At 48.1% G+C, this 20153-nt stretch overlaps 1 long non-coding RNA gene across 1 annotated transcript; it reads left to right on the top strand.

The window, feature by feature from the left end:
• Positions 1-4944: 4944 nt before the first annotated feature.
• LOC144949821 (uncharacterized) lies at positions 4945-8592 on the top strand. The gene is made up of 3 exons (XR_013640309.1): positions 4945-4955; positions 7649-7675; positions 8531-8592. It is a non-coding gene; the product is annotated as an uncharacterized LOC144949821 (long non-coding RNA).
• Positions 8593-20153: the final 11561 nt, after the last annotated feature.

The raw sequence follows: 20153 nt of genomic DNA on the forward strand, positions 1-20153 counted from the left end.
CACCATCCTCCTCTTCCCCTTACTAACCTCACCACCCCTCTCTCTCACTACCATCACCCTCCCTCACCACCCTACCTTCCCCTCACTAACCTCACCACCCTCCCTCTCGCTACCATCACCCTCCCTCATCATCCTCACCCTTCCCCTTACTAACCTCACCACTCTCCCTACCATCACCCTCCCTCACCATCCTCACCCTTACTAACCTCACCACTCTCCCTACCATCACCCTCCCTCACCATCCTCACCCTTCCCCTTACTAACCTCACCACCCCTCCCTCTCACTACCATCACCCTCCCTCACCATCCTCACCCTTACCCTTACTAACCTCACTACCCTCACTACCATCACCCTCCCTCACCATCCTCACCCTTCCCCTCACTAACCTCACTACCCTCACTACCATCACCCTCCCTCACCATCCTCACCCTTACCCTTACTAACCTCACCACCCCTCCCTCTCACTACCATAACCCTCCCTCACCATCCTCACCCTCCCCCTTACTAACCTCACCACCCCTCCCTCTCCCTACCACCACCCTCCCTCACCACCCTCACCCTTCCCCTTACTAACCTCACCACCCTCCATCTCCCTACTATCACTCACCATCCTCACCCTTCCCCTCACTAACCTCACCACCCTCCCCTTTTCCTATCAACCTCTTTCCCATCCCTTCCCCCCTCCCCAATAATCAAATCGCATCACTTCCCCCCCCCATCAGCCAATAACTAATGGACCATTTTGTAATTGTTGCCCAGCGCATTGATTAAAGCGCCATATAAAATCCTAGAAAAGATTTACACATTCGAGTAGCCTGGTGGCGTTTCGCCGGTGATTGCAACAACCACAACCCAACCTCCTCAGCCGACAGCCCAGAGTTGTGGAAATAATTACTCCCTTTATCTTACCCAAAATAATAAATGTTGGTTCGCGAAAATCCCTACCGCTCATGCCTATAAACAAACGAACAGTCTGGGCTCCTGCTATTGTGGAGTGACTCATGCAGCCATCTATGGCTGCAGAGTTTGGTAGTACATGTTGTTTACGTCGTTTATTGTGAAAATTCGTTCACAGTTCCTATGATTGCTTTTATGGCTTTTATTTTGGTGATTTTTGAAAAGTTTTTCGGTTTGGCCATGTTTGTTTGTTGTAGTACAGAGTTAGACTGATGGCCTTAATCTAAGTTGTCTTGTGGTTGTTGTTGTTGTTTGACTTGTATCCCACTGGGATTTTTGCACACAGTGTTGGTGTACGGTGCTTTTTCTGCAATATTTTGCTGTCTTTTCTTGGATTTCTGTTTGCACATAGTCACTTTAAGATGTTTTCTTGTTCATCTTTTTGTTGTTTTTGTTTTTTTTGTTTGTTGCGGTTGCACCCGATTCAAGAGCCGAATGGCTCACAAAGCTATACCTAATAAATGAAACTTGAAACTTGAAACTACACGTGGGAGCAATTTTTCAATGAAAAGTAATTCCTCGGGGGCGTTTTTTGTTTATTTTGAGATACGACGAGGAATGGGAGAGACGTTCGCCTGGTTAATTTAAGAGTTTTCTTGTGCTCGAAGTCTTTTTTTACATCCAGCACACCTCATAAATACCCAGATGATCAAACCTGCGCGGCAACTGAAGCCGGTGACATCGAGTTGGTGGTGGTGGTTCAGCGCTGTTCAGGACAATGTCGGTACGTAACGAGCGGTGTCACGCGCACACGCTTGTGTGTTCTGCATATCAGTGTGCGCGCGCGTGTGTGTGTCAGAGTGTGTGTACGTGTGTGTTCAGTGTCTGTATGTGTGTGTGTTTAACCAGGCTCGATTGTGTGAGGAGCTCACAAATCCTTGATAGTTCTGGACAAAGTCCTATGTGTGAGCTCCTCCGGCAGGCAAGGTTGCGTTGGCTGGCTCATGTAGCCCGCATGCCCAACCACCGCATGCCTAAAACAGCTTTTGTTCGGCTAAACGGGCGCGGCATGGTCTAGATAGGAAATTAGTGATGTGGTAAAATAGGATGTGGAGCTGAGTGGACGTGCCGATGCCTGGTACCAGCGGTGTCAAGATCGGCCTCTGTGGTGGAGGCTCGTGAAGGACGCTGCTACTGGGCAGTTGGAGGCAGTCGCCCTCCAACAACTACGGAGGGCGGAAGAGCGACGCTCACAACAACGAGCGGAGCGCCGGGTGGCTAAACACAGCAAGTTGGCACAGTAGGGGGCACAGGTGGTGCATCAGCCAGTCATCTCAGTCAGTCGACCTCATGCCAGCGGGCGTTCGACACGGCGGTGTTGAATGGCAGTTGTTGTTGTCAGTGTGCGTGTAGGTGTCAGTGTGTGGTTGCGTGTCAGTGTGCGTGTCAGTGTGTGTGTACGTGTCAGTGTGTGTGTACGTGTCAGTGTGTGTGTACGTGTCAGTGTGTGTGGGGAGCGGTAGTGTAGTGGTTAGCGCGGCGCTTATTTGAACCGGTCATGGGCCTCGTCTAGGTCGACTCAGCCTTAAATGAGTCCTGTACCTGGTGCGATGTGTAAATATCGCCACTTGGGATACAAAGGCGGTCGGGCGTGGTGCTGATCACCCACCCCCTCGTGTACCGTTTCAGCCTTCATAGTTGCTCGCTAACACCACTTGCTACTCTCTGTGAAATTGGTGTCCCCGTGTCTCCCTCTCTGAGACAAATGTCCCCGTCTCCCCCTCTCTGTGTGACAGGTGTCCCCGTGTCACCACGCGTGGCTCCTCCTGCTGTTGCTGAGGACACCCGTGGCCTCCAAGGGGCAGGTTTTAGGAGATGGATCGGAGAGTCGCTGTGTAGCCGGGGTTAACGGCCTTCCCGGGGTCCCTGGGACGCCAGGATCGCCCGGGAGAGATGGGAGAGATGGTAGGAGAGTGGAGAGTGGAGAGAGAGGGTTATAGAGATGGAGAGAGAGAGGAGAGAGTGAGAGATGATGAGAGATGGAAAAATGGGAGAGATGGTGAGAGAGGCGAGAGAGAGGAGAGATGGGAGAGATTGTAGGAGAGTGGAGAGAGAGGGTTATAGAGATGGAGAGAGAGAGAGGAGAGAATGAGAGATGGTGAGAGATGGAAAAATGGGAGAGATGGTGAGAGAGGCGAGAGAGAGGAGAGATGGGAGAGATTGTAGGAGAGTGGAGAGAGAGGGTTATAGAGATGGAGAGAGAGAGAGAGGAGAGAATGAGAGATGGTGAGAGATGGAAAAATGGGAGAGATGGTGAGAGAGGCGAGCGAGAGGAGAGATGGGAGAGATTGTAGGAGAGTGGAGAGAGAGGGTTATAGAGATGGAGAGAGAGAGAGAGAGGAGAGAATGAGAGATGGTGAGAGATGGAAAAATGGGAGAGATGGTGAGAGAGGCGAGAGAGAGGAGAGATGGGAGAGATTGTAGGAGAGTGGAGAGAGAGGGTTATAGAGATGGAGAGAGAGAGAGGAGAGAATGAGAGATGGTGAGAGATGGAAAAATGGGAGAGATGGTGAGAGAGGCGAGAGAGAGATGGGGAAAGTTAGATTGAGAGCGATGGAGAGAGAGATATGGAAATATGTAACAGATGGTGAGAGAGGCGAGAGAGAGGAGAGATGGGGAGAGATAGTGAGGGAGAGCAGAGAGGGGAGATGGAGAGAAAGTGAGAGAGAGGAGAGGTGGGGAGAGTGAGATTTGAGAGATTAATAGAGAGAGAGATGGAGAATGGTGAGAGAGACAGCGAGAGAGGGGAGAAATGGTGAGAAAAAGAGGTGGGGGGGGGGGGGAGATGGTGAGAGAAAGAGAGGCGAGAGAGAGATGGAGACAGAGGGGGAACATGAGAGGAAAGATGGGAGAGAGAAGGGAGCCGGGTGGGGAGAGAGATGAGATATGAAAGAGAGAGGGGGGCATGAGATGGAAGACAATCTTGATTTGAAGTTTTCGTCTCTGCAGGTATCCATACTCTTTGGTTTTTTCGGTAAAGTCACGTAGGTATAAAATAAAATATAAAATAATTATATTTGTATTTTTTATGAGTGAGATTTGAGAGAGATGAATAAATACAAATATTTTCTTTTTTTTCTTTTATACCTACGGGACTTTACCGTAAGAACCAAAGAGAGTGGAAGACACTGTTAGAGAGGAGGGAAGGAGATGGTCAAAGAAAGTGAGGATAGAGGAGAGAGGAGAGGGAGGTGGAGAGGGGAGGGGTGATAAAGTGGGGCGTGAGTGGGAGGAGAGAGGGAAGAGCGAGGACAGAGAAGAGTAGGAAGAGGAAAGAGAGAGAAGGGAGAGATGGGAGCGGAGTGATAGAGTAGAGAGTGAGATTGAGAGAGAGATATGAGAGATTATTAATTCACGTCGAAATCTCAGGTGGCGAGGTTAATCTGCAAATCGGATAAAACTACACGTGGTTACCCTTTGATGAAGGTGGCCGTTTTTTTCCGGGGCGTGTCAGCGAATGGTGACACAACTTAAAGAAGTCACTGTGACCCGGCATTACACACAAACGGACGGTCGGTCGGTCAGTCGGTCAGATGCATGAACGGTCAGTCAGTCGATCAGTCAGTCAGTCAGATGGATGAACGGTCCGTCGGTCAGATGGACGGTTGGTTGGTTGGTTGGTCAGATGGTCAGATGCATGGACAGTCAGTCAGTCGGTTAGTCAGTTGGTCAGATGTATGGAGGGTCGGTCAGTGAGATGGACGATTGGTCGGTCGGTCGGACGGTCAGATGCATGGACGGTCAGTCAGTCGGTTGGTCAGTCATTCACATGGATGGACGGTCGGTCAGTCGGTCAGTCAGTTGGTCAGATGGACGGACGGACGGTCGGACAGACAGACGGACGGACGGACGGAACGCACAGGCAGAGCTGAGCTGAGCCTATCCATTGAGGCGTAAAAAAGAGATGAGTTGATCCTCTCCGCAGGGAATCCGGGAGCGCAGGCCCTCAAAGGAGACATCGGGAACCCGGGAATCAAAGGTAGCCATGGAGAACCAGGTGAGTCATCATCAAAATTACAGCTAAACTATTTTTTCATTTTATTTAACCAGCTATATAGCTCTTTTTCAGAAGCGGCCTAGGCTGTGAAAAATGATATCAGCTCAACGAATTGGCGGTTCATTATCATCACGCGGGAATGGGTAGCAGGAGCCACATTACTTTAAACGTCGATTCTAAATGTGGAGAGAAAAAAAATGGAGGACCAGCAGAAAAATCCACGCGACCACGGGGAGAGAAAAAGATGCAAACTGCAAACATACAACAGGCGTCAGCATCAGCATCGAACCCCACAATCTCCTGTCCATCAGGCGAGGTGGTCAACATCTCGACAGCCTTGGTCTATCCTCTGCTGGATGACTCGCAGGGACCCACAGACTCACACAGAGACGTAAAGACTCAAACAGCGACCCAAATGATCACACAAAGACCCATCGACTCAAACAGAGACTCATAGACTCAAACAGCGACCCATAAACTCATACAGAGACCCATAGACTCACACAGAGACCCATAAACTCACACATAGACCAATAGACTCACGCAGAGACCCATAGACTCACACAGAGCCCCACAGACTCACACAGAGACCCATAGACTCACACAGAGCCCCATAGACTCAAACAGAGGGCAATAGACTCAAGCAGAGACCCATATACTCATCACACAGAGACACATACACTCGCATAGAGACCCATAGACTCACACAGAGACCCATAGACTCACACAGAGATCCTTAGACTCACTCAGAGACCAATAGACTCACACAGAGACCCATAAACTCATCACACAGAGACCCAGAGACTCACACAGAGATCCATAGACTCACACAGAGACACATAGACTCAAACAGCGACCCATAGACTCACACAAACCACCATAGACTCACCCAGAGGCCCATAGACTCACACAGAGACACGTAAACTCAAACAGAGACCCAGATACTCACACAGAGACGCATAGACTCACACAGGGACGCATAGACTCACGCAGAAACCCATAGACTCACACCGGGACGCATAGACTCACACAGAGACCCATAGACTCACACAGAGACCCATAGACTAACACAGAGACCCATAGACTCACACAGAGCACCATAGACTCATACAGAGACCCATAGACTCACACAGATACCCATAAACTTATACAGAGACCCATAGACTCACACAGAGACCCATAAACTCACACGTAGACCAATAGACTCACGCAGAGACCTATAGACTCACACAGAGCCCCACAGACTCACACAGAGCCCCATAGACTCACACAGAGCCACATAAACTCACACAGAGACCCATAGACTCACACAGAGACCCATAGACTCACTCAGAGACCAATAGACTCACACAGAGACCCATAGACTCATCACACAGAGACCCAGAGACTCACACAGAGACCCATATACTCACCCAGAACTCCATAGACTCACACAGAGACCCATAGACTCACACAAAGACCCATAGACTCACTCAGAGACCAATAGACTCACACAGAGACCCATAGACTCATCACACAGAGAGACCCAGAGACTCACACAGAGACCCATAGACTCACACAGAGACGCATAGACTCAAACAGCGACCCATAGACTCACCCAGAGGCCCATAGCCTCAAACAGAGACCCATAGACTCACACAGGGACGCATAGACTCACACAGAGACACATAGACTGACACAGAGACCCATATACTCACACAGAGACCCATAGACTCACACAGACCCATAGACTCACACAGAGACCCATAGACTCACACAGAGCACCATAGACTCACACAGAGACCCTTAGACTATTCACACAGAGCACTATAGACTCAAACAGCGACCCATAGACTCACACAAACCCCCATAGACTCACCCAGAGACCCATAGACTCACACAGAGACACGTAAACTCAAACAGAGACCCAGAGACTCACACAGAGACGCATAGACTCACATAGACACGCATAGACTCACGCAGAGACCCATTGACTCACACAGGGACGCATAGACTCACACAGAGACCCATAGACTCACACAAAGACCCATAGACTAACACAGAGACCCGTAGACTCACACAGAGCACCATAGACTCACACAGAGACCCATAGACTAACACAGAGACCCATAGACTCACACAGAGCACCATAGACTCACACAGAGACCCATAGACTAACACAGAGACCCATAGACTCACACAGAGCACCATAGACTCACACAGAGACCCTTAGACTACTCACACAGAGACTCATAGACTCACACAGGGACGCATAGACTCACACAGAGACGCATCATTTGTTGTCCTTCCCCCGTAACTCCACTTAGCACGGTTGGAAAACCTACGGCGCGAAAGAAGAAGTTCCAGCTACATGCACACATTTATATTCTTTGGGTCTTTCGGTAAAGTCACGTAGATAGGTTCAAATTAATACAAATAAATTAAACAAAAAACTACTACGTTTCGATCACAGCACAAGCGATCGTCATCAATATCATGGATGATATTGGTCGCGAAAGCCTACGTGTTCAACGTATTACATTCTATTTTAATGTAGAGACCCTTGTGCCTGAAGAAGAAAGTGCATCGTGATCACCTGATGTTGCACGTATCCATCCGGAAAAAAACAAGGTGGATACTGAGCACTGAACACTCGACGTTACTGTGACGGGATCCATATCGCTACGAACGTGCGTCCATGTTGTCTCTTGCAGGTGGCAGTGGAATTCCTGGGACGAAGGGTAAGCCTTTGCAAGGTCGCCACGGTGATCGTCATCACCGCCATGGTCTACCCACTGCTGGGTGAAGTCTTCTCAATAGGCCGCGCGAACTCCGGGGTTTCCTCGCGGCGGCGGTGGCGGTAGCTTTTGGCTCAGCCATCGAACAAAGATGGGCACGCATCGTGGGGCGCTTTTGGATGCGGTTCTGCACTCTTCTTCCCGACATTCCGCAAAGCCACTGGGGAGCAAAGCCACTTTGAAATCATCGTCTAGATTGACAAACTCATTTCTCTAGGACTGCTTTTTGTGTGTTTAGTTGATTGTCCTTTCCCCCGGACCTCTCATTGGCGCAGTTGGCAACGTACGGTGCGAAGAAAGTTAAACGTACATACATAGAGACCCATAGACTCACACAAAAAACCCATAAATTCATCAGACAGAGACCCATGGGCTCACATACAGACACCCATGGACTCACACACAGAGACCCATGGACTCACACACAGAGACCCATGGACTCACACACAGACACCAATGGACTCACACAGAGGCCCATTGACTCATACAAAGACACATAAACTCACACAGAGACCCATGGACTCACACACAGAGACCCATGGACTCACCCACCCCCTCGTGTGCCGTGCCGGCCTTCATAGGAGCTGGCTCTACGGGGGGGGATGTTTGTCGTCGTCTTTGTGTGTATAAGTCTGTACGTATGTTGAACTTATTTCACACCGGATGTAGCCAACCATGCTAATTGGAGGTGTGTGTACGTATCCGTGTGTGTGTGTGCTGTGAAAGATGGTGACAGATTGCAGGGTGCCTTAATCCAGCAGTTGACAGGCCATGCGTCGATGTCTCTGTGTGATTCAGGTGAACCCGGTCAAAAGGGAGATATGGGAACCCAAGGTGTGAAAGGTGAACGAGGATTCCTAGGTACGTATATTCGGAACGATACAGAGATATGTAACTGGTAGGAACCCACTGGTTCCACCAGCCCACAGGGGATTATTGTGTCAGTCCGTCCGTCGTGCAGGGAGGGGCTGGGTGGGGAGGGTGTGGCTGGATGGGGAGGGGAGGGTGGGGAGGGGCTGGGTGGGGAGGGTGGGGCTGGGTGGGGAGGGGAGGGTGGGGAGGAGCTGGGTGAGGAGGGTGGGGAGGGGCTGGGTGGGGAGGGTGGGGCTGGGTGGGGGGTGGGAGGGGTGGGGCTGGGTGGCGAGGGGAGGGTGGGGAGGAGCTGGGTGGGGAGGGTGGGGAGAGTGAGGCTGGGTGGGGGTTGAGAGGGGTGGGGCTTGGTGGTGAGGGGCTGGTCACCCCGTGGTGCCCTTATAAAACTCAACGTTTAACCTACTCACGCTGGCTTGTGCCCGCCCTCACAGTCGGGCATATTTGCGGAATACACCACGCCGCCGTTGACCCTGGCCATTGACCGAGCAACCCAACGTTCCTACCAGCTCCCTCCGCAGGAATGTGTTAACTACCTGGCCTGGTATACAGGGGGGTCGTGGGTTCGATCCTGAACCGGCATTGCGGCGTTATATGTTGTACGGTCTGTTCTGGGCTCAATTAATTGGGGGGGGGGGGGGGGCACAAGACATCTGGACCACTCTGTACTGGACTGTGCTGCCTTCGTTTCACTGGGCCGTGTTTCTCAGCCGTCCATCATCAACGCAGCGGGTTGAGCGATTGGCTCGCAATCGGAGAGTCACCAATTCAAATCGCCGTCGGGGAATCACTCGACCCATCAGCACTCCGGGGTCGATAAAAATAGTAACTACTTTTGGGGCGAGTCAACAGTGATCCTCCCCACCCTGCCATAGGAATGTGGAATGCCCACCACTGGCTCAGGGCTGTGAACAGGAGATGATCAAGCGCCGTGGTGCTGACTTTGAATATTTGGCTTTTAAGTTCAATGGGTCGGAGGTAATCTCAACCAATCATCAATCCAGGGTCGTGAAAACAAGCACCGAATTGTGGCGAGGCAGCAGTGGTTGCCATCGGAGCAAGAGCCCGATGTTTTTGCCATCGGAAAAAAGATGCTGTACAGGGTGGTCCAGATGTCCTCTTACCTCCAATTAATTGATCCCTAAAATGTTTTCTCTTTGCATATTCATTTCTGTTTTAAATAAACCTTGGTTTAAAAATATTAAGTTTGAGAGAATTAAATGGGGGTCACAAAACATCCAGACCACCCTGTACTTGCCCCTTCCCTGTGGCCTGTCCTTGCTGGAGCAGACTGGCCCCGTCATGAGCACGTGGATAATTCCACTCTTATCTCGGGGGCCACCAGAAGACACGAGTGTCGCCCCTTCAACGCTAATTTAATAATAATAATAATGTGTCTTTTTGGTTCTTTCGGTAAAGTCACGTAGAAGGGAAATAATAAAATAATAAAAATAAAACGCTCATTTAATAATAAAAATGTGTCTTCTTGGTTCTTTTTTCGGTAAAGTCACGTAGAAGGGAAATAATAAAATAATAAAAAAATAAAATAAAATACAATTCTCACGACGTTTCGGCCACAACGCAAGCAGTGTTGTGGCCAAAACGTCGTGAGAATTGTATTTTATTATGTTTTATTTTTATTATTTTATTATTTCCCTTCTACGTGACTTTACCGAAAGAACCAAGAAGATGAATCCCTGCAGTCACGAAAGCTTTAAATCGAAAAATAATAATGTGGTATTCACGCCAATCTCAAAATCTATATTTGTCCTGGAGAAATCCGATTGGCTATGAAGCTTTTTTTACACGGATGTCCAGTCGAAATCTGATGTCACAGGGATGCTGACGAAGGAAATCGCTGCTGCTTTGATTCACAGCCACAGAGCCTGCAGTCGTTACTCAGCAGGGGGCGACGCTGCTGAGTGTCAACACAATCGAGTGATTTGCAGGAACTTTCATTGTTTTCAAAACAGTTCTGTATAGCAAATATGGACTATGACACCGGCACACAATGGGCCTACTCGTTCCGACTGGCACACACGTCGATTCCTCACATCAACTGTGCAGCAGACGGAGCATGGTTATTATAATTGGTTTTTTACCCTTTTATCTGGCAACAAAACTGACACCTTTTCTACAAGGAGTCATGTTTGCATTGACAACAATACCTGCAGCCGGAATGCAAACAAAAAACATAACTCTGATAGTGTATGCACTGTCCTTGAAGTTGATTGGTCCACACCCGAGACAGCTTTCCTTAGAGCCTAGTCTCACATGGTGTTGGACCAGATGACGCCAAAAGGCGCACAACTCAAAGACAATGCACCATCAGAGTATGAGAGCTCGGGGTAAGCATTTACACCATTGGAACCTCAGAAAAGGTGTCAGTTTTGTTGCCAGATAAAAGGGTAAAAAAACAATTATCATATTTAGCTACTGACAAATGAGGTTCCAATGGTGGAGCATGGTTATTCTACGGTAAATACTCGTGCAGTTGTGACCAGGGCGGCCTACGGGCATCGAACCGCGAACGCCTGCGCTACCGGGGAGGCCAGGTCACCGCCCCGATGATGCTGAACTCACTGTCAAGCGGCGAGTCATTCCGCTGTCCGATTGTCCCTGTTGCTTGACAGAAGGGTGGTGCCTTGCCTTGCGTGTCCGCCCCGTGCACTATACGCGCTCGTGTCGGGCACGTGTCTGCGTGTTCGCACGCGAGTGCGCGTGTGTGGCGAGCGGCAGTGTAGCGGGTTAGCGCTACGCTGCGCTACGAACCCTGCACTCCGAGTTCGATTCCCGCTCATGGCCAACAACAGTGACGATTTTATTTGAACCGGTCCTGGGCCTCCATTAGGTCGACTCAGCCTCAAATTAGTACGTGCTGTGGTGTGTAAACATCAGCACTGGGGAGACAAAGGCGGCCGGGCGTGGCGTTGGCCACACCACTGCCTTCCCTCATGCACCGTCCCAGCCGTCATAGGTGCTTGCTAATAGCAGTTTCTTGAACAGCCTGTTAAAGGCTATATGGGGGATATTTACGTTTGTTTTTGATTTTGTGCCACTCCTTCGTGCGCTATGCCGGCCTTAAAAGTTCAAAGTTCATGTATTAGGTATAGCCCTGTGAGCCATTCGGCTCTTGAATCGGGTGCAACCGCAACAAACAAAAAACAAAAACATGAACAAGAAAACATCATAAGGTGAATATGTGACTGAGTGCAAACAGAAAATCCAAGAAAAGACAGCAAAATATTGCAGAAAAAACACCGTACATCAACCCTGTGCAAATATCCCAGTGGGATGCAAGTCAAACAACAACAACCACAAGACAACTTAGATTAAGGCCATCAGTCTAACTCTGTACTACAACAAACAAACATGGCCAAACCAAAAAACTTTTCAAAAATCACCAAAATAAAGCCATAAAAGCAATGAAACAGTGGTCATATGAACTGTGACCGAATTTTCACAATAAACGACGTAAACAACATGTACTACCACACTCTGCAGCCATAGCTGGCTACATGAGTCACTCCACAACAGTAGGAGCATCAGTCGGAGTATCAAAGGCTCTCGGCAACAAAGCCTGGCCCCAACAACCAGTTGCGAGATGTTCGGGATGGCCGCACGATGGTGAAATGTTAACTGCCTCGCCTGTTACACAGGAGGTCGTGGGTTCGATCCCCTGGTGGCTAGGATATGTTAACTGCCTCGCCAGGTATGCAGGAGGTTGTAGGTTCGATCCCGACCCTGACATCACGGTGACTCGATGTCAACTACCTCGCCTGGTATACAGGAGGTCGTGGGTTCAATCCTGACCATGACGCAATGCTGGCAAGGAGATATTAACTACCTCCCCTGGTATACAAGAAGTCGTGGCTTCGATCCTGACCCTGACAATGCCTGCTGTAGATTTGGAGATTACGACCTCTCTTTCTTTCTCCCCGTTGATTTTTCTCCGGGTCCTCTGGGTTTTCCCTCCCACATTTAGAAACAGCACGCGCTTCGTGTATTTGGCTGACGATAGGCCACTTCGTTGGGCTGTTATTTGTGATTGCCAGGTGGTCGCTTTTGAAATAGCTCCATAGCAGCTCAGTGCGGCCGTACATGCTAAAATAAAAAAAATATATATAGTATGCAGGAGGTCCCATGATGTCGAGATTTTGCTGGGTAACCGCGCCTCGTAATAATTATAATACAAAATAAAAAAAAATTCTATCACTTTTCCATACATCTCAACTTCATGAGAGATGACGTATGTAAGTACGTATGCTAAACTTATTTTGCACCATACGTATCTAACCATGCTAATTGGAGGAGCGGGAGGACAACAAACTAAACACAATGAGCAGTTCTAAAGAAGTAGCCAGTGTAGTGTATAGCAGAGTAGTGTCCATGTGAGTATATTGTGTATCTGTGAGTCTATGGATTTCTGTATGAGTCGAGGGGTCGTTGTTTGGGTCTACGCGTCTTTGTGTGAGTCTATGGGTCTCTGTGTGAGTATATGGGTCTCTGTGTGAGTCTATGGGTCTCTGTGTGAGTTTATGGGTCTCTGTGTGAGTCTATGGGTCTCTGTGTGAGTATATGGGTCTCTATGTGAGTATGAGGGTCTCTGTGTGAGTCTGTGGGTCTCTGTGTGAGTCTACGCGTCTTTGTGTGAGTCTATGGGTCTCTGTGTGAGTCTATGGGTCTCTGTGTGAGTTTATGGGTCTCTGTGTGAGTCTATGGGTCTCTGTGTGAGTATATGGGTCTCTATGTGAGTATGTGGGTCTCTGTGTGAGTCTGTGGGTCTCTGTGTGAGTCTACGCGTCTTTGTGTGAGTCTATGGGTCTCTGTGTGAGTCTATGGGTCTCTGTGTGAGTCTATGGGTCTCTGTGTGAGTCTATGGGTCTCTGTGTGAGTCTGTGGGTCTCTGTGTGAGTCTATGGGTCTCTGTGTGAGTCTACGGGTCTCTGTGTGAGTCTATGGGTCTGTGTGAGTCTATGGGTCTCTGTGTGAGTCTATGGGTCTCTGTATGAGTCTATGGGTCTCTGTGTGAGTCTATGGGTCTTTGTGTGAGTCTATGGGTCTCTGTGTGAGTCTATGGGTCTCTGTGGGAGTCTATGGGTCTCGGTGTGAGTCTATGCACGTTTATTGAACCTCTTTCACAATGTATGTAGCCAACCGTGCGAATTGGAGGTGCGGGAGGTAAGAACGACAAAAATCTAGATTGTGATTTAAAAGTGGCATTGCTCCCCACTTGCTTAATAACATCGGAACGGGGAGAGCGTTCCACACGGACCGCAGAAGCAGCGCAATCTGAAAGTGCCGCAGCGATGCTACGACAACAACATATCGCACCATACCCTCTACCCACACTTCCCCCCACCCTGTACAGGCCAGCCGGGTAAGATGGGGCCGCTGGGTCTCACAGGGCCCATGGGTCCGGAGGGGCCCCCGGGACAAAAAGGGTCGAGGGGAGAGGGGACGGAAGCTCCACGGTCAGTCTTCAGCGTCAAGGTCACGGCCTCCAACGCGCAGGCGCTGTCCAAAGTCCCGGTGAGTTGACGGGGGGTCTGGGTGTGCGCCTGAAACGTCGGTCAAATCGAACTACCATTCGCCGAAAAGAGCTAATGGTACAAAAGGCAATGCAAGTACAGGGGGTTCTGAGACGTACGTCGCCCCGATATTGTAAGTCGTTTCGCGCTCATGATGCTGACTCTTTTGAGGAACCCGATGTAAACTTTTCCCCACTCAGACATGCGTCTTCTTGGTTCTTTCGGTAACGTCACGTAGAAGGGAAATAATAAAATAATACCAATTTAACATAATAAAATAATTCTCACGACGTTTCGGCCACAACGCAAGCAGCCGTCCTCAGGTGAAAAACAGGTCTGTCGGAAAGACAGCGTCTGAATGAACACCACCCCAGGCTTGGCAGCGTATATTTAAGCTGGGTTGGAGGGGGAAGAGCGCCTTGACAAATGAATTTGCATATCAATAGAAATTTTGCATATTTATGGTGAAATGCAGATATGGGATTAGTCACTACTTGTGGAATGCGGAGGTGAATCCCTGCAGTCACGAGAGCTTTAAATCGAAATCAGATATGCGTCGTTACGGTGTTTTCGTACTGTAAAACTCATAAACTGGACTGCTTTCCCACCTGATGATGGACGCTTGTGTTGCGCCCGAAACGTCGTGATTTATTTTACTTTCATACCCACGTGACTTCACCGAAAGAACCAAAGAGTATGGATTCCTGCAGTTACGAAAGCTTCAAATCAAGATCGTACTGCAACAACTCGTTATCTCTACAATTAACTAAACGTACTGTAACAACTCGTAATCTCTACATGCGCCGCCACCTTCTCGGTCCCATCATGTTCTCTCTCGTGCGTCGTGCGTAGCTACGAGTGCTCGCTTTGTCGATGGGCACGGGCTTTGTCGCAAATGATCGTCGCGACCACTTCAATAATGAGAGGGCGAGCGTGGTGCTCATGTGCACTCGGTTAGCGTAAGAAAAATGGCGGTGGTGTTCAAATGTGAAGTCATATAAAGCGTAGCAGTTGATGTTGGGCACCATTTGAATCAGAATCAGTATTTATACTGCAGGAGGAATCCGATGAGCTATGAAGCAGTTTTTTGTTCACAGATGTCCAGTTAGGGGCACGGTGTCAGAACGCTACAACAACAAACAATACAAAAATATGATAGTAGCGCAAAGTACAAGAAAGGTAAACGAATCACCCAAATTTTGACTTAAAACTTTCGTGACTGCAGGAATACATATTATTTGGTTCTTTCTGCAAAGTCACGTAGATAGAAAATAATACAAATGAAATAAATTATTTAAAAAAATCATGACGCTTCGATCGCAACACAAGCTTCCGATTACGACCGCATGTGTTGCGATCGAAACGTTGTGAGTTTTTGGTTTTTATGTTTTAAATATTTTATTATTATTATTCTTGGTTCTTTTGGTAAAGTCACGTAGAAAGGAAATAATAAAATAATAAAAATATAAAACAATAAAAATTGTTTTAAATCAAAATTTATCTTTAAATCAAAATTTGTATTATTATTATTTTTATATATTTTATTTTTCATAAATTTCTGTCTACATGACTTTACCGAAAGAACCAAAGAATATGAAATCACCCAAACACTCATAAAACTAAACCATCCCCATTCTACCAGGCAAATCCCACTGAGGGACTAACATTTTTCAGAAGCGATCTGGCCATAAATGATAGCTCAACAAATTCGCCCATCATTAGGACATTTATAGCATCAAAATAATCTACAGAAATGTAATGCATGTTTCTAAATATGGAGGGAAAATCGGAGAATCCGGAGCAAAACACCCACACCACCATGGAAGAGAGAGACTAATGCAACCATCAAATACAGGCAGTCCTCTATTTACGATGGAGATGCGTTACGACGACCCCATCGTAAGTCAAAAATATCGTAAGTCGAAGATGGCCTAGCATACCCAGGAGTCTTAAAGAATGGTGATAATTTATCAAAACGGAGAAATTTACAGTACCGTACTGTATAAACCAATCAACTTCAGGGACAGTGCACATTATCAGAGTTATGTTTGTTGTTTGCATTACGACTGCAGGTATTGTGGTCTATGCAAACATGACTCCTTGTAAAAAAAAGGTGTTAGTTTTGTTGCCAGATAGAAGGGTAAAAAAACAATTACCGACTTCTTGGTTCTTTCGGTAAAGTCAAGTAGAAGAGGGCCACGATGACTTCAGGTCAGGCCGGTTCACCGCCCACCCACCCACAGATTCCATTTGCCGGTGCGATCATCAATGAGCAGGACCACTATGATGTAACATCTGGCCGGTCCACCTCCCACCCGCAGATCCCGTTTGATGGCGCCATCGTCAACGAGCAGGACCACTTCAACGTCCAAACGGCCAAGTTCATGGCCCACCACGCGGGCCACTTTCACTTCTCCTTCCACGTGGCCCTCGAGGCGTCAGCATCGCGCGTCGACGTTATGCGCAACTCAGAGAGGGCGCTGCGCTACTCGGACTGGGCGTTGGCCCGGAGCCCCGGCTGGGTTGTGGTCAGTGGGGACTTCGTGCTGCCGTTGGAGGTCGGCGATGAGGTGTGGCTGACGGCGCAGGGCGCCTCCTTCACCAGCCCCAGCGTCAAGGTCTTCCCTGACAGCTCATTCACCGGGTTCCTGCTCTACTAAGTCGGATTGTGAGATGTTTTAAGCCTCGGTTTCAAAATCGTGTTCCACGAGCGAATTCTTCTTCTTCTTCGTACGGTGGGTGTAGATGTAGCGCAAGGTGTCGCCAAGCTGCGGCTCTGGAGTTGTAGGCGGCTCTTTGCGTTACTGCCTCGTGATGTAATATATTGTGTATTCACATGCATTGCGGCTGTTTACGTTACTGCTTCATTACCATTACCCATAGACTAACGTTGCCGATAGACTATCAGTGTCGCATAGACCAACATTGCCCATAGACTAACATTGCCCGTAGACTAACATTGCACATAGGCTATCAGTGCCCAATAGACCAACATTGCCCATAGACTAACATTGCTCATAGACTATCAGTGTCCATAGACTAACATTGCCCGTAGACTAACATTTCTCGTAAACTATCAGTGCCCATAAACTAACATTGCTCATAGACTACCAGTGCCCATAGACTAACATTATACACGTAGACTAACATTGCCCATAGACTAACATTTCACTTAGACTACCAGTGCCCATAGACTAACATTATACACGTAGACAATCATTGCAACCTGCAGCTCCCGAACCGCATGCGGCTTCTCTGCAGACTGCTTCGTGACGTAACGTGCCAATTCTCGTTTTACCAAATTCGAAAAAAGAGAAGAAAAAAAACACGTATCTTCTTGTTATGTTGATTGCCGACGCCCATGAGGTAGAGCGAACAACTGGAATATATAAAATTGGAATCGACTTTACCCTAGTCCAGCAATAGCACAATAGGTTTTAAGACATTCAGAGAGCAAATAAACAGGCAACTATTAGTGCAAGGCATCATCAAGTCTGCATTTAACCACGCGTGCTTGTTGGTAGTGTATAGCCATATCGCCTATATAATACCTTAGTTGCACCGTGTATTTGGGTTTATAAGGAGAGAGTCTCATGGTGACAGTGTTATTAATAATGAAAACAGATGCAAAGGTTACAATACTCAACAATTCGGTAAAGTCACGTAGAAGGGAAATAATACAATAATAACAATTAAGCATAATACAATTCTCACGACGTTTCGGCCACAACGCAAGCGGCCGTCCTCAGGTGAAGAACAGGTCTGTCGGAAAGACAGTGTCATTCAGACGCTGTCTTTCCGAAAGACCTGTTCTTCACCTGAGTCAATTTAATTAAGTCATTGTGCCTCTTTTGCTTTCATGCCGGTTCCCCATCGGTCCAGGACTTCTTCAAAGGGGGTTGGATGGATCACCGCAACTGTATGCTGCTCTGTTGATATGATGATAGCCAGATGCGTTAATCCGGGCTTTCTCCATGGTAGACCGCATCTATTTTTGTTATGAATAAAAAAACATTCTTAACATGATTTCTACTTATTCATATTCTTGGTTCTTTCGGTAAAGTCACGTAGAAGGGAAATAATAAAATAATATTAATATAAAACAATAAAAATTCTCACGACGTTTCGACTGCAACACAAGCAATCATCATTAGGTGTGAAATCCAAAGAAAGAATTAGAAAAAATTTGAAAAAAGTAGCGGTGTTTCCTAACGTCAGCACCACGGACAGCGATTTGGCAGTTTGCCAGAAGGAAGAGCCCTTTCTATCTTCTTAGTTCTTTCGGTAAAGTCACGTAGAAGGGAAGTAATACAATAATAAAAATAAAACATAATAAAATAATTCTCAAGACCTTTCGGCCTCAACGCAAGCAGCCGTCCTCAGGTGAAGAAACAGGTCTTAGAGTCGCGGCATCTCTTCAGAAAGGTGAGAGACTCGATTAGCTGAGCCTTTTTGTAATAAACGACTGGACCACGATGTCTGGCTCAGTGTCCTTTATTCGGTTCGTACTGTATTCCCACACGGCTGTCTCTACTCTGTAGCTTCTCCACGGTGCTGACTCCGATGTCGGCCCGATCCACAACAGCAGCCCCGCTGCTGTTACTCTCACACAGCCCCCCTTGGCTGTACTCGCTGCAACTCTTCTCTCCTTCGTCCTCTCTGCAGCTCTGACAGCCTCGTGCTGTCTCTCCCTCTTCTCTCCCGCCACACCTGGCAGCCACACCGTTGCCTCTAACACGCAGCCCTTCGGGCTGTCTTCTCCGCAGCTGCACACCACTCCGTAGCTTCCTCCTGTCTTCGGGGTTGGCTCCCGATGGCCGTCGGTGCCCCCCCTCTTCTCACTCGCCCGCGTGGCCTCACTCTTTTCCGTTCACACCCCGACTGACTTCCCCTTCCGGTTAACCCGCTTAAGGACCCGAACCTTCCACCCACGTCACATGGCTCCACCCCCCGTGACGTCACATCCGGAAGGTCGCTTACGCCCGCATTACATTTTTATCACGGAGCTTGTTGAAGGATCTTAAAGTTTTATGGAATCCCACCCCGTAGTGGCGGTTAAATTTCAATTTAAAGCTTTCGTGACTGCGGAAAAGAGGAGGGGGGGGGGAGCAGAAAATGGAATGCGGTCTGAAAGTCACCGTAAGCGTGAACACAATCAATTAAGACCCGAAAAGGTTTATTAAATCCTTCCAATGATTGCTAAGCCAGAATGCATCCTTTCGGTTGAAATTGTCTCTGTGTTTGTATATGTATATGTGAATAGCCTCATGAACGAACCTCTCATGGTAGCCAGATGGCTTGCAAAGAACCTCTGTCTTGGAGAAATCAATGTGTTTAATCTGTTGATTCAGGGGTCCCCCTTCTGGCCGACTGAGCACTTTCCCCACTATGCGTCGCCTAACGCTGCCACACACACATTCATATCCCCACCCACCCGCCCACGCCTCCATAGTTGCGTCCCTGCCTTCATGAATGTAAAACTAATGAATGAGCCGCAGTGCAAATGTGACCATGTAGAGAAAAAACCGCTGTAGTCTGTGGAGTAAGGGGCCGTCCATAAATGACGTCACGCGATTTTTGACGATTTTTGACCCCCGCCCCCCCTCGTCACATGGCGTCACAAAAAGTCAGAAACCCCCTCAAATATGACGTCACAAAGCTCTGCGCCCCCCCAAAACCATCTTTCCATTTTGAAAATAAAACATGCTTCAAATCTCTTTAAACTATTGTCATTGTAGTGCGTATTTAATGTGGCGCTGCACTCTGATGTTGTAGGAGAAAACATTTCTTAAAAAGTCTATTTAATTAAGTAGAACGTGTTGTCTATATTTATTTAAAGTTGCGCATTTTGATGTGACGTCACATTTCTCACCCCCCCCCCTCCTCGTCACATATCGTCACAAATGTCTGACCCCCCCCAGCCCCCCCTAGGTGCGTGACGTCACTTGCTGTGGTTTTCCCACCTGATGATGATGATGATTGCTTGTGTTGCAATCTAAAAGTCGCGATTTAATTTATTT

Source organism: Lampetra fluviatilis, chromosome 55, assembly GCF_964198595.1.
Source record: "Lampetra fluviatilis chromosome 55, kcLamFluv1.1, whole genome shotgun sequence".
Classification (NCBI taxonomy): domain Eukaryota; kingdom Metazoa; phylum Chordata; class Hyperoartia; order Petromyzontiformes; family Petromyzontidae; genus Lampetra; species Lampetra fluviatilis.